The sequence below is a fragment of the Acanthopagrus latus genome, chromosome 3, assembly GCF_904848185.1.
Source record: "Acanthopagrus latus isolate v.2019 chromosome 3, fAcaLat1.1, whole genome shotgun sequence".
NCBI classification, from domain to species: domain Eukaryota; kingdom Metazoa; phylum Chordata; class Actinopteri; order Spariformes; family Sparidae; genus Acanthopagrus; species Acanthopagrus latus.
The window spans coordinates 10567628-10594671 of record NC_051041.1 but is presented as its reverse complement, the minus strand read 5'-3'; the positions used below and the strand labels follow the sequence as shown (position 1 = coordinate 10594671).

The following is a 27044-nucleotide window of genomic DNA, read 5'->3' as shown; positions in this document are numbered from 1 at the left end:
GTCCTTAGCTCCTTTGCAGCCATAAAGAAAAGCCTGTAGCTGCGGAGCTGAACAGCATAATCCAACAATAATGAAGACTCCTAATTAGCTTGGCGTGTGTGTGTGTTGATGTGAGCTCGTCAAGAAGCGGGTGGTATGATTCCAGTTGTCGGGGGGTAAGTGAGTGTGAATCAACCCTGCTGACATCAAATACGCTGTCACACACACACCGCACACACACGCACACATACACACCCACACACCAAAGCCCAAGTTAAGCTCCGCATGCCACTCATTGCGCTAGTCATTGTTCTCGGCGCCATGAGCCGTATTGAGTGAAGCAGAGGGGGACGTGTGTGTGTTGCTGAGTTTGTGTGTGTGTGTGTGTGTGTGTGTGACAAAGGGTCCCCGGTAGGTTGTACAGTGACACGTCGGAAATATTTATGAGCACTCAGTGTCTTCGGGGGGCTGGTGTTTAAATGCAAAGTTTGTGCGGCGGGCTGACGACACATCAGCATATGCTCATCTGTGTGTGTGTGTGTGTGTGCGCACGCGTGTGTGTCTCTCTGCGTAGGTGTGCGCGCCAGTCTGCGTGTCAGGACATTCTGCTGAGTCACCTGCCCCATTTCATTTACGCCATGTCTTCGGGAAACAGCTGCTGTGACATCGTAACCTTGAGTAAATTTTATTGGCTCGCAGGACCGTTTAGAGGAGCGCAGGTAGCCAATGGGATGTGACAGCCGAATGAGCTTCCTGTGTTAAACATGAACGAAGGGGGCTCTGAGATAATCGCCGCGAACGCAGGTGGGTGAACGACAAAGACACGCCAAGGTTTCCCACACACGTACACGTTTTCATGTTCAGCGTGGTCTGCGTGATAAAGCATTGCTTCCATGAGAGACTTCACAGATAGAGTTTGCGAGGTAAAATCTGAAACATCTCTATGACTTACGACATCAATTTCAGATAGTAATCTTTACATGGGCTGATATTCTGTAATAAAGACACATTTTTCTTTTTTTTTTTTACTGTTTTGTTCAGGATTAGATGATTAGTTTGAAATGACTGCAATAAGAAAATCTGATACTCTCCAATTTTCCCCCGTTAGGAGCGATATTGTATTGTATTCGCCAAAAATAAGGGGCAGAAAATGAAGTTGGCTCCTTTTTTGTTATTCCACTCTGCTAACACGACTATCTGATTTCATTGCCGTGAGATTCCCCAACACTAATGCTCTAATTTTTATTTACTGCGAGATTGTGATGCGATACCGGCGCATCCGTATCAGTATCCATTTTAAAGAAGCCTTTGAGAGGATATGGTACTCTTTCATATTGCGCTACACGGTATCTTTATCCTTGAAAGTTCCTCTAGCAGTATATGTTTCTTGGACTTTTTTTTCCATCTTGGCGCTGATGTAAGTGAGTCTGCAGTTTTATTGAAGCAAGACCTGAAGAGCATCCATTAGCAGCTGCTCGTATCAGCCATTTTACTCTCAATTTAATCTGGTTCTTTTTTTTTTTTTTTTAGCTCACAACAAAATGTACAAGAGTTTACAGGCCGCCATGCTGTCCAAGTCGTAACATGCCATATAAACATGACCTTGCCTTTCTTTCCCAGGGTTTCCAGTATATCTCGACTTGCAGGCAAAAAGGCATATATGCCCGAACATTTTTAAAGCTATAATACGTTGGAATTTGATTTGCTTTGATCTACAGAGTGTGAAGAAATAACCGTTTTGACATTGTGATGTCTATCTGGTGTGAGCGCGCTAACCACCTGGCCTCTCTCGGTCCAAAGCTCCTGCACTAGCCATACTCTATCATCAACACGTGTTTACAACCACATAAACACCCACACTCCCCGGGTGCCCTAAGCTCTCTGTCAGGACTACTAGCTGCACGGCTAACTGAGCTAACTTGTTAACGGTAGCTACAGTCGGTGGCAGTTAGCGCTTCCAGCAGTTCTTACACGCTGCACCTTTTAAAAGACAAAAACTCTTCGTTTCACACAAGCAAAGTGGTCCACCCGACCAGGAACCCGACTGAACAATGCACATGTCCTCAAAGCCCCACACTCTCGCTAACAGGGCCAGGATCAGTCCGTCACACAACTTTCTCAGCTTTCCATCGACGTGCGAACAGCACAACGCTGATATGTTGCCATCACGGTTGGACGCATCAACAGTTTTTGTCTTAAGAAGTCAAGATTCAACGGGAGAGCGAGAGGAGTTCTTTTCATAGTCAGGGAGCTCCTGCACAGGCTGGCTTTGAGGCCGTGATCACACTCAGAAGCTGCTGATTGTCCCGCTCCAGGCTTTAATTGTTCCAGCAATTTTCCTCCCCGCAGACAAAATAATCACAGTAGTCAATACAATTTGAGTCATTTTTGAGGCACGAGCCTCAGCAAATGATGCATTTCGCTCTCTGGAGGATGGGGGAAAAAAAGTGCATGAAAATGTAAAGAAAAAACAACTATTTGTCTTCTGCAAGTTCAAGCCCATTGAAATTGAAACTGAATAACTGCCACTTATGGCATTGTTTACCGGGATCATAGGCATTATGGAATAGGTGAAACGGCTCGATGCCTGCAATCCGAGCGTAGGAAACAATTGTAGGTATTACTGCATTAACATAAGTGCCACCAACGTTAGCATTCTGACTGACAAAGCTGCCTTAAAAGTATTGTGTTGAGGAAAGCATCAATTCCATGGGGGGTGTTTTACAGTTCAAGTGACATTTTAGTTTCGTTCTCACTATAGTCTGAAAGAAAAACTGAAATAACCCTCTGTGTAGATGAATCATTACTTCATACTACCATATGTGAGCCTCATCTTGACATGAGTTTCCGCCTGTCACGTTTCCTGTAATGTATCGGGAAAAACACGAGATCAGAGTTGATTCAACATCCTTAGAGCATTCATCTCTGTCTGAAAGCTCTTTTGTAAATACTGTACAATCCTTTTGAAATGTAAATACCAGCGCCGGGGCTGATATACTTTTATTTCTGCGGTGTAACAGACCATTAGAATAGATTGCCTCGGGGCATTCTGATAAATCTGTCGAGCTCAGCACGTTTCTGCAAAGCAACAGGACTCAATTCTCATAGAGTAAAGCCTCAGATAATGCTTATAACGAAAAAAGAAAAAAAAAAAAAAGTGCGTTGATACTGGACATGAAGCTGACCCTGAGCCCAAATGACTTTCAAAACAAGTGTCGCAAAGATATACGATATCCAGTGGAGAGTGTGGTTAACGTCTTTTGAAAGTGGACGCAGCGCGGGGAGGACACCGAGTGATTTGAGCGGTCGCGACGAGGCGGGAGAAGATGAAAGATCGAAAGATGGGGACAAATAGTACAGTGGGGATGGGAGGAGGAAAAAATAAATAAAATCGGAAAGAGGGGAAGACTAGGGGATGAGAAAGAGTGAGAGATGGGCAGATACGGGGAGACACAAAGATAGAGATAGCGGGGGAGAGGCGGAGAACAAGGGAGATGGATGGAATAAAACGGGACAAAATGGGAAAGAGACAGAGAAAAAGCAAGAGAGACAAAGAAAACGAGAGAGACGGGGAGAGAGAGAGAGACAGAGAGGGCCTTATCAGTGTATTGCAGGAGGCATAAGATGTAACTGGGGAGTCTGTGTGTGTATGTGTGTGCGCGCGTGTGTGTGTATGTGTGTTTGTGTTATTGAAGTGACTTTGGTCAAGTTTAAAACCGGAAAGTCCAGTCGACAGATGGACACGGAGAAAAAACGGGAACGTCAACCGTGTATTTATGGCTCGGGTTGATTAGAGCATCCAGGACCGTGACGGCGTAAATCTTTGGTGCATTTATTAACGTATCGTTGAAATATTGAACCTGAAGACGTTTGACATGTTTGCGATGAATCAAAGCTCAAAGTGGACATCGACATTTTTCCCCCCTAGAGGTCGGGAAACGCGACAAAGTCAGGAGGTTGCGCGGGTTCGGAATCGATGTGGGGTGCTCTCAGAAGGCTTCCCTGATGTTCCTCGTGTCAGGTGAGACGATCGATTTGATGAAGACAATCCAATCAGTCACAATACAAACACAGCCAGCAGCAGGGTGACGGTATTTTTAATAGTGGGTGGCCCTGGTAGCGCTCACACAGAAGGCTTTTTTTCATCTCCGAATACTCCCTCGCTCTCTCCCACAGTGCATTTATTATAATACGAATGATCAAATCTCATTATTCATGGTGGCTCAGAGGACCGTCGCCTCGCAGCGAAAAAGGTCCTGATTTTGAACCTCCGACCCATCTGATGATTTTCTGTCTGGAAGCCCGCGCCATCAAACCCCAAGCTGTTGCTTTATCACTTAGGTGATGGCGAGGGGTTTTTAAGACGGGTATAATCCCGTGTCGTCCGGAACGAAATCACATGGCCTCTTGGCAAACACTTGTGTCTGGCGCTTGAAGGAGCTATGGGTGAGAGCTTCAGCTTAACATTTTTTTTTTTTTTTTTAACAAATCAACAAGAAACATCAACGGAACGTGATTGTTTTTCAACTGCATCTACTCAAGTTAGCATGCTAAACACTGCCTCCGAGTGCGAATCAAGACAAGAGACGCTTGTGCAAGATTTAGCCATGAGCCACAATGAAAACTGTTGTGATGATGGTGTGTGTGTGTGTGTGTGTGTTTGTGAAATGAGCTTGATTGATGGGAAGTTTGAAACAGTCCCTGGATACCACAGACTGGCAGTACAAACGAGACTGCTTCAATGGAATTAACAATGAGGCGAGAGACAAGGGAATACCTGTTGGGAACGTCCATTGAAGCGAACGCATCGGATGCAAATTGCACAATTTATTTATCTATTTAATTTATTTTTAATTTTTATTTTTTATCAGCCTTAAAACTGACTCCTGAGACTCGTTCATACGGCCCGGCGGTGTAGTATCGTGAACCTTTGAAGGAGCTCCGAGATAGCGGGCCAGTCTGCCAAACTGTCTGCCGCAACCGGACGTAACCCGAACGCACCCTCAGATGTCGGACGGAGCAAACGCACAAGCGGTCCACCTCTCCCTATTTGTCTCGGGGGTTCCTTCTCGCCGCAGATAACCAGTCAAACCGCGTTCTTATCTGCCGTGTTTGGTGTTTGTATCTCCACCGCGACAGCATCCGTCGCACAAATATAACCCTCCCGTCTCTCTGGTTTTAAACAACACACACACACCTCCTTGTCTGTCTTGCCTTTCTTCTCCTCCTCACCCCCACCCCCTCCCGTCTCTCTCTTTGTTTGTGTCTCCCTTTTAAGTTCCAAGTTATCTCCTTCTTTGCCGGTCTGTTTGTCTCGCTGAGTGGGTGTGTGTCTGTCTTTTTTGTGCCCGTCTGAGAGAGGGTGAAAGTGGCTTGTGTGTGTGTGTGCGTGCTTTTTTTTTTGTTTTTTTTTTTCGAGTCGGGGACGGCTGTTTGTGTGCATCTGGTTGTCTGTCTGCGTTCGAGAAGTGGAGTGAAAACAAATCACTTCAAATCCCCAAGTCGAGCTCCTTGTGTGTGTGTGTGTGTGTGTGTGTGTGTGTGCGCCTCCAAGGACAATTTGCATTGATGTTGTTGTCAGATTGGAGAAAGAGCATTAGAGCTTTTTAAACATCAGCTGTCTGCTGCGGCACACACACTTGCGCGCTCTGAAGCGAGTGTGTGTTAACAGCAATGTGGTGTCGCGCGTTTAGAAAACATCGCTTGTCTCTTAGTCAAGCAGAGTCCCCCGGTGTACCAAACGATGGCTTCTGTGTGCGCGTTTTCAAGCGTTTATGGATCCTTTTTTTTTTTCCCCGCTCAGAGCTAAACGTCCTGCCCTCGGCCGCGACACGCACCCACTCACGGGGATGGGGTGAGACAAAAAAAAAACAAACCTTTAGAGTGTTAAGAACCGGAACCGGTATTTAAAGACAAAAAAAGCCAGATGGTGGGAATCGAGATGCCATGGGGTTAAAGGAGAAGTTGTGTAATTGCGTCGCTGCTCATTCGGAGTTTCCGCCCGCATCGTTTATTTCACCCACGTCTTCACGTACTGGGCCGATTCCTCCGCCTCGTCATCCGAGCGTGTAAAGCCGCTGACCTTCACAAAAGAGGAAGGAGAGGGGTGCGCGTTATCTCGCCGGGCAGATTCTCCCATCGGCTCGGGTCCTGTTGATTTTCCTTGCAAAGCATCTTTGCCGCTGAAGGATCAAATCCCCTACGCGCCACGTGAGGACCTCTGTGAAACACAAGCCGGCCTGACAATCGGCGGGGCTCGCTTTGTTCGCCGTTCAGCCTGCCGGCCAGTCTTTTTCTCTTGCCTCGGTCAGCAGGTACAAAAGCCTGCGTGCTGCTCATTCAGTCAGTCGGTCAGTAAATGAATCGGTTCCTGAATACATTCTTCATCCCTGGCTCTCCCCCTCACACCTGTGCCGGCCCCCCTTCTAAAGCCCTTTTCTCCTCCGGCCGTTAAGAGACATCCGGCTAATTGCAGCGATAAAGGGCTTAGCAAAGGGATCACTATATATTAGCAGCGCTTTGTGTATAGATACTAGTCCAGGTCCTCAGGATCCCTCCTCACAGCTGTCAGAAAGCCGGTGGATAAAAAAAAAAAAAAAAAAAATGGCGATGGTGTCGAGCGAAAGGATCATATTCGAGCGGCAAAGGCGTTGAGCTCGTCGGCGAGTCTGCCGCCGCCACCGTCGACAAGGAGGATTCTTCTTCGACAGTTTAAAGGCAGCGATGGCACCCGAGGCAAATCTACCCAGCTCATCCAGGAGATTTTTCTCTCTGAACCTTATCCGTCGCCCTCATAAAGTGGACCGCTGCTGCCAGATTTTATGTACCGAGGAGCACAAGCAGCCAAATGGGTGTCAATAGTGCAAGACGAAAACCCCTATATCTCCAGAAAGTTTGATTTTCTGAAACCAAGACCGATGACCTCGACGTTCCCCTCGGTGGCGGCTAATGGCTGAATGGGGTTTTGGAGGGCTAGGCTTTTTTAAATTGCAGGACGGGGGCTCTGTAAATTGCTGTGTTCAGGGGTAAGACCCATAAGATGAGGTTATTATAGCAGAAAATGCACCCTAAAATATTTTAGTGCTCCTAAAGCACATCTCTGGGTGAAGAAGCCACCTTTTTTTTTTTTTCTCGAATCCGCTCTGATATGTGGTTCAGGGAGTTTCTTTTGGAACAACTACAACAGAGTTATAAAGACGACGCTGAAGACATTAAAAGGCGACCTTCGGATTTAGGCGTCAGTCTGCTACGAATGTTCAAAAGTCATGCCGGCAAACACAATGAGCCTGTAAGTCTGAATGCGATGCGGCTGCAGGCGGCGTGGCGTTGCAAGAGGTGCGAGTCCTGCTTTGTTTTGACCTATGAAAAAGAAAACGGAAAAAAAAATATATATATATATCAGTCTATTGCCAATGCTCTCTCCACCTACACGTATAACCCCTGAGCTGAATAGAAGAAGTTCGGGCCTATTGTCCGGGGACTGTTGAGAGGCATTCTGTGTAGGCAATCGCTAAGTGAAGTGGAAGTAGACGAGGCCGGTAAAGAGAGAGAGGGTGCGCCGGGAAAGTAAATTACAACATTTCATCACAAAAGAACTCCCTGAAAGGCACCGGAGTTCACAAAGAGATGGACTGTGGTGGCGGCAGCGGTGATGTCATCCGGAGACTAATCCTTCCCGGAGCCGCTCCGCAGGACAGCGAATTACGGATCAACTCCTCATCTCCTCTACGACGGCACCCGTGGACACTTTTAGTGGAGTATACGGATATAATGAGTCGCGGCGGTCGAGCCGTGACGCGCATTTAAATAAAACTCATTCGGACGTGCGATCCGAAACAAAGCTCCATGGGCCACCCGCTAATAAAGCCGGTCCCTTAATTGGGTATTTGTGGACCAACTCCGAACGGTGTCACCTGATGACATCATCAGGTCGAGGCTTGGTACTCGCATTTTACAGCTCTGTTTTTTTTTTTGGTCAAGCATTTTTTTCACTGCGTTTTCAGTTTGCGAGTTTGTTGGCATTTAGACAGCCATGGTATAAGAATTAAATATGAGATGTAGAAAATGGAGGAAGAAGGTTGATATAACACCTAGATGAACATATAGCATGACTTTTTTTTCCCAACTAGCTTTGCCCGAATTTACAGCACAGTAATAATAATTTTTTGAACTACATAAATTTAGGCTTCTGAAAAGACATGCGACTTTGGGCTTTGGGTTTTTTTTTTCTCCAATTTAAATTAAAAAAAAACAAAAAACTAGAGGTTGGACGAATTCTATTTGAATATGTCACATATGATCAACTAAACCAACGACCAGATTTGAACCTCATTGAATACAGTAGCGCTCCAAACCCGGGTCACCGTTTGCAGAAACATTGTGCCCTCAGATCGATAGCAGCACCACTGCATGTAAAACAAACCCCGGAAGTGGCTGCCTCTCAAAAACACGCCGCACAATGTCAGGATCCCGACTCCCAACGCCGCACTGTGTTCTGTGAGCGACGCTCTCCTCACAAACCTCTCATACCTGACAAACACATTAGTGGAAAACTTCCAGCCTAGCATCACAGCGGATGTCGCATCCTCGGGGGGAAAGAACGACAATCCAAATTAAACAAAGAATAGTCAGCCTTTATAAGCCTTTTTATGCTCCGGTATTTATATACAGCGTGGCAGGTTCCATCTGTCATTAATGACTGCGCGCTCTGCAAACACTTCGCTTATGTTTATTTTGGAAGCGTTTTTTAATTCAGCAGTTTTTTTGTGTGTTTTTTTGTGTTTTTTTTTTTCCGCAACTCTCTTGTGACAGTGTGCAGTCCTGCTTGCATAATGATGTGGAGCAGCGTTTTTGGGCTTTTTTTTTTTTTTCCATTCGCTTCACCTTGTTACTGTGAGAAGTGTGTGTGTGTATGTGCAAGAGAGTGTGCAAGCTTGGGGTAAAGGAACAATTAAACAGCTGTAAGTCTGGAAGAAAAAAAAAAAAAAAGAGCACAAGAACTGTTCTGGCCGAGAAATCACAGGCGCAGACAGACACTCTCACACACACACACGCACACACACACGCCGACGACAGAATGGGAAGTAATGGAGTGAGGAGAGAGCGCTGCTGTCTGACATGAAAATCAACACAGCGTGACATGACCATTATACACACACGCACGCGCATACGTACACGCACATACACACAGATCAATAGCCGACTGCTTAGGCCGCGGGCACATTATCTGGAGAAACACAAACAGTGACGTATGCATGCGCATGCGCATGCGCACGCACACAAACACACACGCGCACACATGAAGTCTCGGGTGATTACGCATTCTCTTTGATTCCCAACAACAGAAGGAACATGCGGAGACAAACAAACAACATATACATGACACCAGTGATCATTTTCGGTTCTTTTATTCATCAGCGAGAGCCCGAGAGACACAGCAGGATGCTCTGAAGGACGGGTCTCTTATTTTGTTGGGAAATGTTGCTTATTTCTCCCGACGTGCCTGTCAGCGGCGTGTGGGTTTAGCCGTTTCAACGTCATCGCAGAGACAAGACAATTTGCCTTGCGTGTCATGTAATCTGAGTGTGTGTATGTGTGCATGTGTGTGTGTGTGTGACTCTCAACTGATGTACTTGACCTTTTAAGGTTGGGGTTTAAGAATCTTCCTGGGGTAACCAAAGAGGATCAGCGGGATAGACAAACGTGACATCGCATGTACATCGCCGGCGTGAATACAAACGCGCTTGCAAACACACGCCCACACACACACACACACACACACACACCCTCACACACAGACATGCACCCAAACAGTGAAGGTTAGCAATTTCTTCTCTAATTGATCAAAACAATGTGGCAGCGGTGACATTTAGCCAAGGGTGTAAACAGCAATCCCTCCCGTCTCACTCTCGTCTCCACATTCATATCGGCCCTCCTCTGTCTTTTGATGCGTCTCGGCTCTTCTTCTACTTATTTGTCCTTGCGGCGCCGCCGCTGTGTGTGTGTGTGTGTGCCTCCCTTATGAAAAACTTCCCAGAAACAACAACTGCGGGATGTTTTTGCTCCGATTTCATGTTTTCCAGTTCGGGATTTGGTTCTGCAAGTACTCGTACAGCTGCGCTTAATTGGATTAGAGTATGATGAACGCACTCGCTGGGCTTTTATTGTGGTAGTTTTTCTGGTTGTCTCATTTTCTCAAGTCGGCCTCTTGCTGTTCTTGCGGCAGCTCGCTGACTTTGGACAAAGAGAGCTCTGATTTAGCCCCGGGAACCTGCAACCAGACAGCTGTCTATTCAATATTAACAGTAACAGTAACCGTGGTTTAATCACATGCATTTTTTTTCTCTTCTTAGTTTCCGAGAGGCACTGGAAGAGGTCACAGGTCTGCCGCTGCTAAATGGACTTAATGGGGAAAAAGAAAAGTGGACATTATATAAGATAATTCTGTATCATTTTGGTGTCATACATCGGTCTTACATAAGCAGCTAATTGCTATAACGGAGTGTGTTTATATAATGCTTTAAAGCTATAGAGCTTTGCAATTGCTCAAGCGCAATTCAAAATAAAAGGGCCCAGGTATTAAATGGGCAGTCCCAGTCTACCTCCTGAGTCACGCGTATCTGCCCTATGCAGAAAGAGAAACATCCGTTTCATGGAGCAGCTCAGTGTTTTGGAAAACCGGCTTGTTTACGTCCTTGCTGAGATTAAATGAGACTGTCTGTGGGGTCCCGTTTCAGGCTACAGCACAGAAATTGGGAGCAAGGTAAATGGCTAGCTTGGTCCAAAAGTTGAAGGCGGGGAGCTCACTAAAAAAACAAAAAAACAAAACAAAACAAACAAAAAAAACCACTGTCATATTCTGCTCATTTACCTGGTAAAATAATGACGGCAAAGTGGTTTCACTAGGTTAAAAAAAGTGCCGGATTATTTCACGGCGGGAAGCAGTGACTTCCTGGAATTCTTGCAGAGAAGCTAAAAAGAAAAAAAAGAAAAAAAAAAAGACAAAAGGGCAGTTCACGTCAAGCGCTTTAAAACCGACATATCTAAGTCATGTGACTCCTGATGAAGAAAAGCCTTCAAGAGGGCGTTCGACCACTGAATCAGTGGTTAACTTGCTTTTTTTTTTGCGCGTTTCTCCTCAGTTTTATACGTCGGACACTGCTGCGGATCGTTTGTTTTGGCCTCTACCGCTTCGCCATCCTCCATCACCGTGACAGTATTTGCCCACCTCACCTCCCCCTCCCCCCCGCCGCTCCTGCCTTTTGGGTCTCCGGACTCCTCTCCGTGTCAGCCGTAGTAGGCCAGTTAACGGTAATTATGAGGTTTCTCGTTAATTAGCGAGGAGCACCCAGCTGTTTCAGCCCCACAAGACAAAAGGCCTTCAGCGCGCACACGTATATATACACACACAAGGACACATAGAACGCACACACACCTGGGGAGGCTTGGTAAAATGTCAGGGCTGTTCAGATTGTAATTACAGGGAGATTTGCTGCCTCTCTCACAAAGCCGAGATAAACCGCCTGACTGACACACACAAACAGACGCAGGCCTAATGCAGAAAACACACACTCAACTTTTAGAGAGAATCAATAGCGAACCCCGTCTCTGGCACGCGAGGCACATTAGAGCCGATGCGCTAACAAGCAGAACCACTCAGTCTGCTCTCCGGTCATGAACAGCGGCAGGTGATGTGGTGTCATCCGTCATAAACAAACAAAAAAAAAAATTACTTCACTTTCGTATAAAAAGACGTCAGATTGCTGTCAGAAATACGTACTCTGCCGCCGCGATAATCACTCGAGGCGGTGCGCGCTCCTGTGTTTGAGAGCACGCCCCGTTCGCTCCCACGCTCTCATTCTCTCTTATCGGTTCATTCTTCGCATTACCATTAGGCATTAATTAAGGTCTATTTCCCAACAGCCTGCTTTGTTCCGAACGAACACAATTACAGAGATGAAAACAGTTTTGTCCGCAGTTAAGACAGCCAGCGACAATAAACAGGAGAAACTGTGTCCGCAGTCACGCCCACTTTACTCTCCCAAGACCCCTCGCTGTCACCAATCACTGCGTCCGGGACCAAACGGCGAGAGCTTCTGGGAGCGCAACAGCTGCATGCGTTGTTTTTCCAAAATGTGCACCGCAGTGTGTGATTGATGGCACCCTGCAATTCCAGAGGGCATACAGATTTGATGAGCTCGTCAAAAAAAGAAAAAGAGAGAGAGCGAAAAAAGATACACCTACTCAATATTGTTCATGTCATCAGAATAAACCGATTTATTACGGGGGATTTAAGCGTGTATCATGTATCTGCTTAAATCAGAAATATTGGCAACAGCTGCATCATCGCTTGAATGAAACGGGAAACAAATAAACTCTCTTTTTTTCACTCATGAATGACCATGTACACACTTCCACACACGTTATATGCACATTCACGAGAAAACCAGGTGGATAAAATCAGCTGAAATCTGCTTCTGCTTCTTCATATGTGAAATCCACATTTCACGAGTTTGCTGTCATTTGAGTTCCAACATGAAGATAAATATCACATCCCACGTCAACAGCGATCTGCTGTTTTACATATGAATGACATACATGTAACTTACAAGACAACATTTCTACATGTGAAATAGGATTCTTCTACATGTGGAAACAAATCAAGGCACATAAAATCATTGGAAAATTGCTTTTTCACGTACAAATTCCAAATGATTTCACCCAGTTTTCACATGGCGTTGGCCTTTTTTCATGGGAAAATAAAGTGATGTCACATATAAAGTGGACATTTTCACAAGTTATTACATTTCATTGTTTTTACCCATGAGTGGAAAATTCCACACAAGAAAATTACATTTCCCTATCTGAATGAACTTATATGTGATGAGATTAAAAATAAACAACAAACTTTGATTCTAATTTTATACTTCGAAAAAACCCAGGCACAGGAAAACATGCAAACTCAGCATTTCTTGCTATTTTCACATGTGAACTTTCAAAATAAATTGATGTCACATGCACTTTGATTTTTTTCACGTACTTGAAAATTTCAATATTAAAAAATTACATTTTCACATGTGAATTACACACATTCATGCGTGAAAAAAAAGGGCAAAACCCAACAACTGCCCGGCTGCATCATTTCAGCAGGAGGTCTGTGTCTTTGTGTCTGTCTGTGTGTGGGCGGATGCACGTGACGCGCTGGTGCTCCAGACCGACCGCCGGCCGCCTTCTGCATGTGTGTTCGTGCGAGCGTCTCAGTGAGTCTGTCTATCTGTGTGTGTTAAATGTGATCTTGGCAGGTTCCTGAAAGCCCGCTGAGCTGTGAAGAGGAGGTGCGATTATAATTTCAGCGTCCCACTGTTTCCACCACAGTTACATTGGTACTTAGTACCTGCTACACCCATTTCCCCCCGGTGCCCTGAATCGTAACTCTTCCCTGCGAGGGGACAGACGGCCACATCCGGAGTCAATTTGGTATCGTCTCGACCAAATTAAAACGGGGTGCCAGCTAGGGTGATCAGTGAGCACACAGGAAATGAACGTTATATTCATTTAGACTCAAACTGCGAGTCATACATTTACAATAACATAGTCTTCATCATTATTATCACTTGTAGAAGTAGTCTTTCTGCACTGGTACTTCTCCTCACAGCATCACAGGGCCCTTCAGGACTGGAGAGGGTCATTAGAGGTTTGTGAACATGTTGTGAATGCAGCAGCCTTTGGTCTTGATATAGAATGAACAATGGGCCAATTAAAGGACGGTATCATCCTTTTCAAAGCGGATTTCTGGAGTGTTCAAAGTTATCTGTGAGTTTTAATACAAAGCATTTTGCTATCAAAACGGAAAAAGATGAGATCAAGCGCGGGAAAATAAAGCGAAGCTTTGAGGAGGATGGGGGGGGGGGGGTAAAGCCTAAAAAGAGAATGAGGTTCATTAATAAGGCTACCCTTGACCATGTTCTTTCATTCAGACCCACCAAAAGTAAAAGAGCAGCGCTGATTTTTTCATGATGTTCATGAGAAACTACTTGTGTATCAGAAGCACTGACAGCACATGAAAGCAGGGGAGCTATTTTAACTAAGCCGCGATGAAATCAGAAAATAGACAGTTGACACTTGTTTCAAGCTCGGCACATCAGTAGAAAAAACACTGGAGCCTGAAATCCAACTTGACAACTGCAGGATGTTCACACACGGCAACAAATGGTGGAATGGACGGATGGCTGGACGCGCGTCTCTGTGCCCCGTCCACCGAGACCGTGCGTGTCAATCACAAGCCTAGATGAGATTTGGCTCGTAAGCCATTAAACTAAATCCCTCACCTTCTCTGTGTTGTGTAAACTAGCCAGCATGAAGATGAAAATGTCAGGTTTGCCGACTGATTCTCTGAAGGCCGCAAGTCAAGCAGAGATAGTCCACGGCTCACGCTCAGTTGACACTATATCATGGTGCATTAAGTTGAGTGGCTGCACATCAGTGGCAACAAAACATTTCAAATAGCAAAAGAAAAAAAAAAGAAAGAAAGAAAGAGAGGAATCATGCTCACACACCCTCACCTTCAGCGTGTAAACCGAACGTGACAGCTCGTTCTCAATACTGCTCGAGGCCCCGCAAGACAATAGCGTTTCACAATGCTCCTTACCAATCTGAGCTCACGCGCCGTTTCAAATACGTCGCATTATTCAATCATCGGTAACGTTGTTGAGGCCGGTGTCACTCAACGTTCTACTCAACCCTGCTAAAGGACCCTGCAGCAGGCGGGGTGCTTCTCAGACCTGCTGCTTGAAATCATTTAGTTCTCAATTTCCATCACACCCCTTGACTGTTTTCTTTTTTATAAACTGCCGTTTGGTTTCCTTTTAATTACAGTGATGAAAGTAATCTTACAAATGTCTGATTTAGATTCAGATTTATTGAATTTATAACCAGTTGTTCATGTAGTTTGTCACACCTGTGTATACCAATGTCTTAACTCTATTTCCTATACTGTAAGTGTCAGGTTGGGGAAAAAGGGAAAACTATGGAAGGGAAGGTGGACCCAAATGCAGTTACTGGAGGCAAGATAAGGAGAACAAAAGGCGAGCTTTAATAAGGCCGCTACAAAAAAACAAAAACAGACAAAATCAGGGCAAAAGGCAAAGTAACAACTTAAAGAGCAAGACAAAGTAGCAACAGAAAAAAGCCAGACAAAGTACAAAGCAAAAATTCAAAGTTCAACTTAAAACATGGAAAACTCAAAACCAAAAACATACCAAACGTGACAGGAGCATGGACGAGAGCGAGGAGCAGGAACAGGAGTAATCACAAGACAGAACACAACAAACAGAAACAATGACCAGACAAGGAGTGAGGGGAACACAGAGACTAAATACACAGACACTAATGACATGACGAGGAACAGGTGAGGAGAGAGGAGGAAGGAAGCCAGGTGAGATAATGAGGGGGCGGAGCACAGAGGAGCAGACCAGGAGGGAACAAGACTACAGACAGAGGGAGCCAGAGGGGAGAACATAGGAGAACTTAAAGGACACATGAGGGCAAGGAACATCAAAACATGAGACACAAGACATGGAACATCAAAACATGAGACACAAGACATGGAACATCAAAACATGAGACACAAGACATGGAACATCAAAACATGAGACACAAGACAAGATACAAACATGTAAATCAAATACAAGAAGCCAAAAACCAGAAACAACAAACAAACAAACCAAGAGTCATGACAGTAAGACCTTTCCAAATAGCTGCTAGCACAGGAGCTTTGGGCCACTGGGAGCCCGGGGCTGCTGTTAACCTCAGCTGATGACTCTTGACATAAAGTCAAAATCTTTATTTCTTTACATTCTGTCAGTAGTTTTAGTTCACTTTGGAATGTTTCAACCTAAAATTCTTATGTATCGCACCTTTAAATGAAAAGTCCTGTTTTACGTAACACACATTTTATATATATATATATATATATATATATATATATATATATATATATATACACATATAAAATGTGTCAGCCTTTATCGGTCTGCACTTCCAGTAATGTCATGCCACACATGTAACAGTTTGCCGATGAAAAATAACAGAGTGCGAGGAGTGTGATGTAATATCTGTGCAACGCTGTATTTTTTTTTAAAAGACGTATTAAAATGTTCAGACGTGTCAAATTTCGGGGTAGCACCTGGCATTGATGGGAGTTATTGCCTCTGACGTCTGGACAGGTCAGGAGCAACTACAAAGCCAAGCGTGTGCATCCACGGGGTCGGCCTTTTGATGAAAGGAGAAAACATCCTGTCATCAGCATAGATGAAAAAAGAGAAAAAATATAAATCTACCGCCAGAGTTTTTGTTTGCATAACTCGTCTTTGGCTCAGCGGACAGGAGCGGTCCTTTGGCTGTGACGGATGCCTTTGGTTTGACCTGTGAGACGCATGGCTCTCCATAAGCTCCTCCAGCTCCTACCAAAAGTGTCCTGAACACAACCCACACAATCCATAATCCCCCTTAGTGCCATTACGTGGTTGACGGACCTGTATTTTTTGAGTTTACTCGAACCCATAAAATGAAATCACTGAACTGGGTTAATGGCCTGTCCAGAGCAACATGAGTGCCTTAAATGCGTCACGTCGTTTTAAGTTAAATACTGCATGCGTCGTATTAATATTCAAACCTTGGTGGGCAGGGGCTTTTCTAAATGTTCCCAGCCTGTTTAATTAACAGCTGAAGCGGCTCTCAGATCAGCGTTTGCTGGCCGGAGAAGCGCTGGCTTGCTTCCCAACCGCAGACAAAATTTACTCACATTTTGACTTCTAGCCGACGTCGCCTTCGTCCACTTGATAACAGTGGGCATGTATAGCAAATAACCTGGATTTGTAAATAATAAATACGTGATGGAGGTGATATCATTAGATTGTTAAAGAAGGTCTAAATATCCATCAACCTATGAGTCTTTTTCCCCAATGCCATCACCTCTTTCCCATCAGCCCTGTCACCTTCGACTGAAGAAACACGAGGCAAACGTGACACCTCAGTCAGCAACATGAGCAGAGGTGCTTCATGGACGGCGGCATTGATGACCTCCTTAAGTACGATCTTTCTGCAGAGTCTCGAAAACTGATCAGTTGTGTTAAGTCTTTCCAGCGCGGCGACCTTGGCGATGCACGTGGAGCCGTTGTCCTCACAGTCGACCGGTTCTTAATACGATTGACTTCTGTTCCATGAAGGCGCAATTCTGATCCAGGGACTCAAGTCCTTTTTATCTTTCAAACTCTTTCACCGTTCCGTTTCTTGTGAAATCAGAAATTCATTTCAGCTTAACCTCGACCAGACAGTTGGACATTAAAAGAGTACCTTGCCTTTTGCTTCCTTTTGTTCATGAAATGATATACAGTTAATTACCTCTGGAAGATTGCAGTGGCAAGGTGAAAACGTGGCACATAAGCTTGGAAACCGTACAACAGGTGGTATTCATTTAGCAGTTTAACTCAGAGATGTCGAAAGTCGAAATTTCTTCCGCTTTGATCTGTTTTCCCCCGAATATTTCCTTATTTTCAAATTCTTAATCTGAAGCGCAAAGATTTTGATTTATTATAGTTTTGTTTTTTTTCCCTGTCCTGTCAAAACACATGATCGGATGTAAGGAAACTATTGCTGTTGTGTTGTCCTTAATAGTCTTGACATGTTATTGTAGATTTGCACTTTGTTCGTTTTGCAACTACGCCTTAAACTTTCTTCAAATACAAATTAGAATCGGTTGCGTTGTTGTGTGTTGTATCAATCATTCTGTATCAGAATGTTTTTTTTCATAGAATACTCTTCAGGAAACTTGGGAGGGAGAAGGAAATGTGTCTCAACCAAAAATATGGTTATGGTTTCCTACTAGCAGGAAAATGGAGATTAAATTGTTTGCCATGCCTTTCGAAGCCAGAGAGGCACTTAGCTGTACTGTTGTACTTTTTGTAAAACCACGTAAAATCTAAAGGGACATTGGCACCAAATGCAGCAGAAATAAAGTGCATCGCAGGAAGCTTGCCAAGGGCGAAAGACTTCTTTCTGGCTTAATGATTACACATATATTGTTGGCTGTGCCGGTGGCATTCGCATGTACTTACTTTATCAGAAAGCAAATCCAAACAAATAACGAAGGAATGCAGGACTAGGAAGTTTGTTGGGGGTGTTTGACTTAATCAGCTGGAGAGGAAACTTTAAGTGGGAGGGTGGATGTAAAAGGCTTGACAAAAGCGAGCAGTAGCTCACAAGAAGACCACAAAAGTCTGTGTGTGCACATTCCAACAATATATCAGATGTGTAGGCATAAAAAGATAGAACAGCTGCAGGCTGAATCGATACTCCCCTCCCAAAAAAACAAACTGCCTGATTTGGAACAGCAATGATGCTTCAACTTTGTGTCTCAATGTGTGTCCAAGACAGTCCATGTGGACGTCACCTGAATCAACCCAGGTGTGAGTCTCAGGTGGAGTCCAAAGTCCAACGTTTGCAACACAAGGAAGAGGTCGGGGTGTTTTATTCATAACAGCGTGGCTTCCAATGAATGTAAGGAAGAAGTGTTGCGAGGTCAAGCCGAAGTAGTCCTGACCAGACTTCTCGCCAGTGACCCTGAAGGGTCTCTATAATCAGACTGGTTGAATCCAGCCTTTGATCCATCGGCGTCCACCGCTTTTCTCTCAGCGCCACCAAACACGGGGACTAGCGCATTAAACGAGCGGATGTGACAGAGTAGGCGTGTACGTGTTGTGGTGTCAGGTTCGGTTGTGGCCGTGCAGCGAAGCATCTGCTGTCTGTCTGACCCAGTGACCGGGAGCGAGAGAGAGGCGGGGGTAGACAGTGACGGAGAGAGAGCGAGAGAGAGATGGAGTGAGGGAGGGAGAGAGAGCGGGGTAGGGTCAGAGTGCGAGAGCAACAGACGGCCGGTGTCAAAGATCAAAACGTTTAATGTTGTCTGCTGCAGCGCCCTGCTGAGCCTTTGTCTGCGAGCGGGACAAAGGCTGCGTGCCGTCTGCACCTCTGGGATCTGCTCTGTCCTGTGCAATGCAAACTCCATTTCCCCAAAAGTGATGGAGAAGTAATACTTAATGCAACATCATTATTATACAAACTCATTTGCCTTTCCTGTTTGCAGACAAATGTGCTCTCTCTCTCTCTCTCTCTCTCTCTCTCTCTCTCTCTGTCTTGTCTCTGTTGTTTCTCCTTCTTTGCCCATGAGTTATTTTTACGCTACAGTATGTTTGTGTTTATGGCACGCACATTAGCTGTGACTGTGCCCCGCAGAGGTGTCCTCCTTTTTTTTTTTCGGGGGCACGCTGGTGGCCACTCGAGCATGAAAGCTTTTGAAAACGGCAATTTGAGTGAGGACCTGCGCTAAATACTGGTGTAAAAATAGGACTTTTGGACTCCTGGTGCAATCGTTTGACCCCACGGACTCTTTGGAGCAATTTTACTGCCAACTCTAAGAAGGACAGGTTCCAATTCACTTTTAGTTGTTTCTTTTGCTTGTCTGAGCTGGCCTCAGGACGAGTACGGGGATATATGGTTTCACCAGTGTTATGGCTGACATGAAGGTAAGAGGATAATGGAGGACACCGAGGAGAGGAGAGGAAAGAAGAGGAGAGGAGAGGGGAGAGATGTTAGGTAAGCAGGTGACAGCAGTAGCCTCTAGCTGTGAACTGAGTGCACCCAGAAACAGCCTGACAGGGCCTGCTGGGGAAATGAGTCTTCTCTGGGAATGAAGCAGACAAGCACGCATGTGCACATGCACGCACACACACACGCACACACACACACCCCAACAGAAAGGCACCCTATGCACGGAAAAGACACACACCTGCATAGACAGGATGAACAGCAGAACAAAAAGGCTCCCAGAGCGCAAGACTCAGACAGGAAATACATCATGACTCAGGGAGGAAATGCATCACCTGCAGAGCTCTGAGACACCGGGCCAGTAAGACTGCGGGAGATGGTAAGGTAACACTCTCATTTAATAGGGCTGTTTTAACTCTGTATAGGATCCTTATCAAAATGAATCCAACAGTTTAAAGCACTTGTGAGAAACAGCTTATGGACTGCTTACAATTGTAAATGAAAGCCTTGGGATTGTCTTATAATTGTTTATAACACTTTTCAATACAAAGTTTTATCAAGAAATTGAAATTGTTTGACTTTGTACAGTTTTAAATATAACATCTTTAAATGTTTGTAAGGTATGGTGAGATCACGTTCAAGATGATCGATTACAATATTTGCATGTATCCTGGAAATCTATACTGGCCAACATGTTGTTGTAAAAACACTGTGTATACCTACATTTACAGGTCACTGGGCTGCAATACAATATCCTAGATATAAAACTGCAATTGCCTATACTAGTAAAATGTCTCTGGTCACTTTGCTGTATGTTAATGTTCTTATAATTACAGTATACTACTGTGAATATACTGAAAAAAAGTCATTTAAGAAGCAATGCAGGCAAAAAAAAAAAAGGATTTACTGTGTAAATATTTTAAAGTATGTATTCATCGCACATATCAACACTTAAATGTGTTTTTACCGCTCATTATTGTCATCACAATTATTACTGGCGCTTCAACACAAAAAAAGCGCCCTCAGAGGCGAGGTTGCTGTATGCACTTGAGCACAACTAAACAATTACAACCGTAGTAATTCCAAATATTTTATTGTTTGCAAACACTTAGGCATGTTAGGAAATCCCGTGACAGAGGAGTATCGAAATTCTACCTCATAACCGCGGACGGGGGAATTAATTCAACTGCACAAATAGACAATCAACTATCCTCACGAGCACAACAGCATAAGGTGATGAGCCTGTGAGATTGTGTGTGTATGCGTGTGTGTGTGAAGCTGGCGAGGTACGCGTCATGTCAGCTGACAGCCATGTTTCTGTGGGTCCGGGGCACTTGGGCATACCTGTCATCACACACACGGTCTGAACACAGGCACACAAAAACAACCGCTGCTGCTCTCTTTTCCTCTCCTCTCCAGCGCACAGTTGTGCCAACAAATGCTATTTTCTCAAATAGTGGGAAAACAAAATGCTGTTTGTGTATGAATGTTATTTAATTGCTCCCCACAGGGATCACCATGCCAACTGCACCACTTGATGCGCTGTAGTTTCAACCAACAAACGAGTGTGACTCGTGTGTCTTTCATCCATAATTGATGGGAATTAAAATTGCTGAAAACGCTGAAGTTGAGATATTATTGTCTGACAGCAAAGACTTTAGCTGGGTTCACCGAGGGTTCATTTGTCCAGCAAACTGACTAATCACATTACTTTCATGCGTGTGTCCTGTGTACTCGTGTAGGTTAGCAGCTCTCAGTGTCTTCGGAGACCTGACGTTTAACCACTGAGCAAATATCAAATAATTGGTCCACAAATTGGTCCACAAATATCAGAGCAATTACTGTACAGTAGAGATTGGACAATACAAAGTCCCTTATGGCTCTGTGTTCATGCATATGTTTATACAGCTCTCTTAACTCTGTTCTTTTCTCACAGCTCCACAAACACAAATCAGATCTAACATTTCATTTTCGTGAAATTGCTGGATGTTTTTTGCAAATCTTACAGTAATGAAGGAGGCAATTCAAAGTGCACTTACACAACATTGTTGTGATTTTTTTTAAAGTCGGTAATCTGATTTCAGGTATTTTGTTTGCCTCTAAACTATTTTGTTTGTTGGCAAATGCCTTTTCTTTGTGTGTGTGTGTGTGTGTGCGTGTGTGTGTGTGTGTGTGTGTGTTTTACTGCTTAGCGACGCACTAAAAATGAAAAAAAAAAGCTAAAAATTTAATGTCCGCCGGTCACCGTAGAAACAATCTGATATCCATAAAGACATCAGATTAAAATAAGATAAAGGCCTAAAGAAGCAGGGCGAAGGAACTGGAAAAAGTATTAAAAGCAGAAGCCGATCTGTAAACTCTAAATACCGCAGATAAAGAAACTGAGCGCCCGCCGAACTGCGAGGTGATGGATCGACTGCAGAGGCTGAGTCACGGCGGGTTAAATTACAAAAGACAAATCACATTCAAGGCATTTTCAGGCTAATATCAGCCTCGGCGCCATCAGCATTAATACAATTAATCAACACCATATTCATGAGTTCAGATTATCACGCCGCTGGTGGGTGTAATCATTTGCACAGAATTACCTACAACGATATGTCAGCGGCTCGCGACGCCGATTCAGTGGGAACTCACAATTACCATTAGCCAACCTCTCGCTAAAACAGGTACAAATCAAAGTCACGGTGACAGGACTGACACCGAACTTATTCAAAGTAGCTCGACTTAATCTTTGGTTGCCATGACGTCCCCTTGATTTGGGCAGCCTGTTTATTCTCCGATAATGAACAACCTTCTCTATGTCATTATATTCTTTGCATTCCAATTAGTCAATCCCTCTGGTTCTTCACTTCATTCCTGCCGTTTCACTCCTGTTCTGTGGGCATTTCACGTCGGCTTACTGTATGTGTGTCTTCCTCACAGAGCAATGGCGTCACTGAGGGCGTCGATATCCTCCTAAAGGACGGCCCGACTCTGCCCGTCACCGGGGATCGAACCTTTGACCGACACTGCTGTTTATGTGTCCATCTGTCTATGCAGGAGGATTCCACTCTACGCTATGTCACATTCCACATTTCCACAGCGAGATTCTATCTTAGATGAAATACCTCACCCCATACTGCCTATGTTGCCCGTTTCTTTATTTAGATTAGACCACCTCACTCACACACACACACACACACACACACGAACAGGGAGCACCAGCTGGATATGAGACTGTCTGTCTTTGTTAATTTCTCATCTGCCTTTCTCGTAAGGCATCAGGGAGAGAGTGTGTGTGTGTGTGTGTGTGTGTGTGTGTGTGTCTCCTGTCCCTCAGCATGTGTGTGTGTGTGTGTGATTGCGGTCACACCCTCAGGGTAACACATGCTATCGTGGTGTGCCCAACATATTTGTGTATTTATTAGCGTGTGTGTGTGTGTGTGTGTGTGTGTGTGAGAGAGAGAGTAAGAGAGCATGCTTGCCCACTCAACATGTTCACGTCATGTCTACTTCTAATCATCTTTGAAAATAATGAAGAGGATTTGGAAGACGGACAGATTGTGCGCGAGCGTGTGTGTGGGTGTGTGCGTGAAAGCAAAAAGCTTTGAAAAAAAAACAACAAATTTCTCCCAAAAGTCACCTTCTGAGTAATTAAGAAACACTGTTGATGTTGCCAGTTTGATGAGCCCGTAATCAGACCTGTGTTCTTTATTTGGAGAGCCACACAGCGATTTAAGTAATTATGCATTTGATGTGTGAGTGTTGAATGCACAATGCATTCAGTGATGCAGTTTTCGTTGACAAAATACATAAGCGACCTCTCAGAAAGATACTTCTTCTAACTCCATCATTTCTCAGCTTGCTAATGGCTCCTGCGAGGAGGTCGCCACGTCTTCGCATCTAATAATGACGAATTATTGACGAACCAGTCTGTAAATGAGCATTTTGCACTCGGCCTTATGGGAAAACAGCAAAGGCAATGTGAAAATGCTTTTTTTTAATGGATCCACAGGGCCACGGAACAGCTGGAACAACTAACTCGGGCGCATTCTCTTTTTATTTCAATTTGCGCGACCACGTTATCGCTTCTTTCAATTTTAACAGCCCGCTCGATACATTGCGAGCTGATGTTTTTTTTTTTTTTTTTTTTAAATCATCGCAGGCAAACACAAATCTGAAATACATGAGTAAATTAAGCTCTCTGGTGATTTAAAAAAACAAACAACAAGAACACACCGCTCGGCTGGCAATCGGCGCGCTGGAATTGAATGCGTATCCTGTTTGTTGACGGGGGAGAGAAACCACACATAAGAGATTAAGAGAGCCGGCGTCTGTGAGCACCGACCACCTATTACAATCACCACTTACAACAAATCTGCAAAGGATAGGGGCTGGAGGGAGGAGAGGACAGGCGAAGACTAATAGAGGATAGGAGGGAGAGTCAGAAAGGAGAGACAGAAGAAAGGTGTGGGATGCGAGAGAAAGGTCGTGATCGTAACGTTTCGGCACGGGCCGGTGTTTGTGGGAGGAAGCAGAGGAAGAGAAGAATGGGCGATTACGGGTGGAGGAAGATGGATAGGAGGGAGAGTATGGAGCAGCTGAACATCAAAACCGTGCACCACGAAATACACGCTCGCTTGCTTACTCAATGGGAGAGCTCCAAGCACGTGTACTGTGGTGACAGTCCAGGAAGAACAAGGGTTAACGTGGCATAAAGTGATAAAAACGGGACACAAATTACTACTACAGTAAGCTCGCCACAGTAGTCAGTGCTCCCGGTGTTAAACGGCGTTAGGGGCTCACACCGATTACATTACTTGCCCATCGCCCCCAGCTTCATTTTACAGAGTTGCTGCGGCCAGGATCGCTCATAACGTGGGTAGCTGACTGACAAAATGAAGGTGGAGGATCTTGTTTTGAGAGAGCCCAACTTAGCAGTGTTTAGGATTTCATCCCGACGCCAACAGGAAACCCCAAATGAAGTTACGAGGGAAAATGAGTCGGCTACCTCCCTGAGAAGTTGGAGGTGTGCAGCCTTTTGCGCGAAGCTCTTCGTCCATCGGCTCTTTCTTGTTCCTTTACTCGCAAACGCCTCCCCGCGGTACTTGAAACCGATCCGTTGTCAACAAAGGCCGACAAATGCAGCAATCTACAGAAAACGAGGGTCTTACGGTGTTGAAAGCCAGTTTACCAGGTAACACCAGCGCTGTCACAAGCTTACAAGTCAGTGGGAAAATGTCATCGCTAAGGCAACCCTAGTGTTTACATGTTTGCTACTTGTTTGCTTTGGTCTTGAATATGATACCGCCGCGCAGAGCACAATGATACTGCGGCACAGAGCACAGGCTACAATACAGCTAACTTCCTGGAGGGAGATAGATGATGGAGTCTCGTCTTTGGGTCAGCATTCCGCCCAGAATTCTAATCCAAAGCGTCTGACAACCTTGGAATGGGACTCGACAGTCAACTATCTCCCTCCAGGATCGCCTTCTCTACCCTCGGGTCGTCAAACACCGACTCTTTTGTTTGGCGTCCAACCAGAGGTGCCAACCCAAAGCGCCAGAGTCTGGCAACCTGGAGATGAGACTCGACCATCAACAACCTTTCTCCACGAAGTAACATTTTGTTGCTTTCGGGTAAAGGATGCACTTCTCTGTTGAAAAATTGAAAACGTAGACTGAAGTATGACCTGAAATGTGGCAGACGATGTTTCATACAACTTTCAGCTTTGGTATAAAATGTGTAACAGTGGAGGAAAAGACGAGACGAGACAGAGGGGCGGCGGGGGGTGGTAGTGAAACAGCAAAGAAAAACAAGTAAATATAAGTGTGCTGGAAGGAGGGCTGGAAGTGCAGGAGAGAATTAGGCGAAGCAAAAGTCAAGAGGGACGGATGAGGACATATTAGAGCCGAGGATGCAACAGCACAGACTGAACTAAGTAGGTATGTTTGTGCATAAAAAAAATAAAAAAAACACAGGCAGGCACAAGAGCGCTGAGAGAGAGAGGCAGAGATAAAGGACTGGAAGGGGAAGGGAGGACAGAGGTGAGAGGCTGTTACGCCAAAGCCCGGGGGATGAACGTTGCAGCAATTCCTCACGTCGGCGGGCTTACAGACGATGCGCCTCCCCCCATCTCTCCCCCCACTTCTTGCTCCTGCTCTTCCTCGGTAAGTTAAAAGTATTTAATATGATCAAGAGGCTGACTCTGCGACAGACACATCTCCCTCCCAGAGAAAGGCTTCCATAAGCTATGGGGATTAAATGTGTGTTAGAGAGTCTGCGTTGCACAAATGTTTCGGCTCGTCTGCCTCAGCTTGCATACCCGGGGTGCTAATAGCACCCGGAAGCGTGTCTACGTGTGTGTGTGTGTGTGTGTGTGTGTGTGTGTGTATTTGTTGAAGAAAGACACAGAGATTTTACGCTCCCCTGTCTCATCGTAATTTTGCCTCCGAGCTCGCCATTAATAAGCCTCGTTATTAACTGTGCGTGGAATATCAAATCGATAATTGGCAGCGGGGAATGCCAAAATACTCAAACCGGTGAGTAACACAGGTAAATGATCGGCGGCGGCAGCGGTGGCACATTAATGGACGACGTCAAATCGATGATTTATAATCAGCATTAGAGGTGTAGACGGCACCGATCAATCTCTCATGTCCAGTGATGGGTTTATGAAACCCGGTTGAAGGACCACTTCACTGCGCCGGGTAGCCCGTTCCAATTTAACACTGATGGCCAGCATTGAATTACTAGACGCTAGCGGGCGGGGGGGTGACTGATAAATTTCAATTTAGCCATGTTGCAAGAACAAAGCACTACATTTCCATGGCTCGTCAATATAAATTAAATTAGCTATTTTTAGCCTCCTGGGTTAATTACTTGGGTCGGACGCTGAAGACTAGCCTTCAGTAGAACCGATGCCGCAGCCCACCGATGGCCAGAGATAGATCACCCAGCAGTCTAATTGATAATTAGGCCCCGATGATTGATCCGTGTTAGTCCCTTGATTGAGTGCAGATGAGACGCGGCTGTCAGTAAAACGCGCGCGATAAGGTGAAATCCTGGAGACGGCGGTGAAGCGAGCTCGAGCGTGGATCCAAGTCGGACGCGTTTTTTTTCTGACAGGCTGAGCGAAGCCCCAGAACACACCGAGGCCCTCTGAGAAGACGGTGAAAAATGTGTGTGGATTTTTTTCCCCTCCTCGCGCGCGATTTAGCATGTTTGGCGAGTAAATTAAGCCTCTGGAGCCACGGGACAAATCTGACAGACGAAAATGAAAGCGAGGGGAGCCGAGGAGGAGAGGAGATGAGAGCACAGAAGAAGTGCTGAGCAGAGGAGGGGTGGGGGGGGTATAAAAAAAAAAAACGGCGGGGCAGGGGGATTGGAGAGGGGAAGAGAGGAGAGGTGGAGTTAAGCTGAGTGGAGCAGCAGGGAGGAGGAGAGGGGAAGGGATGAAATGGAGAGCGGGGGGGGGCACC

The 27044-nt window shown here is 45.2% G+C and overlaps 1 protein-coding gene and 1 long non-coding RNA gene across 3 annotated transcripts in view; both read right to left on the bottom strand.

The window, feature by feature from the left end:
* The window catches only part of csmd3b (CUB and Sushi multiple domains 3b), a 363253-nt gene that overhangs the window by 325272 nt on the left and 10937 nt on the right, over positions 1–27044 (bottom strand). The gene's annotated exons all lie outside the window — the stretch shown is intronic.
* On the bottom strand, positions 11858–15384 carry LOC119016689. The gene is made up of 2 exons (XR_005074232.1): positions 15237–15384; positions 11858–12142 (listed from the first exon to the last, which is right to left on the bottom strand). It is a non-coding gene; the product is annotated as an uncharacterized LOC119016689 (long non-coding RNA).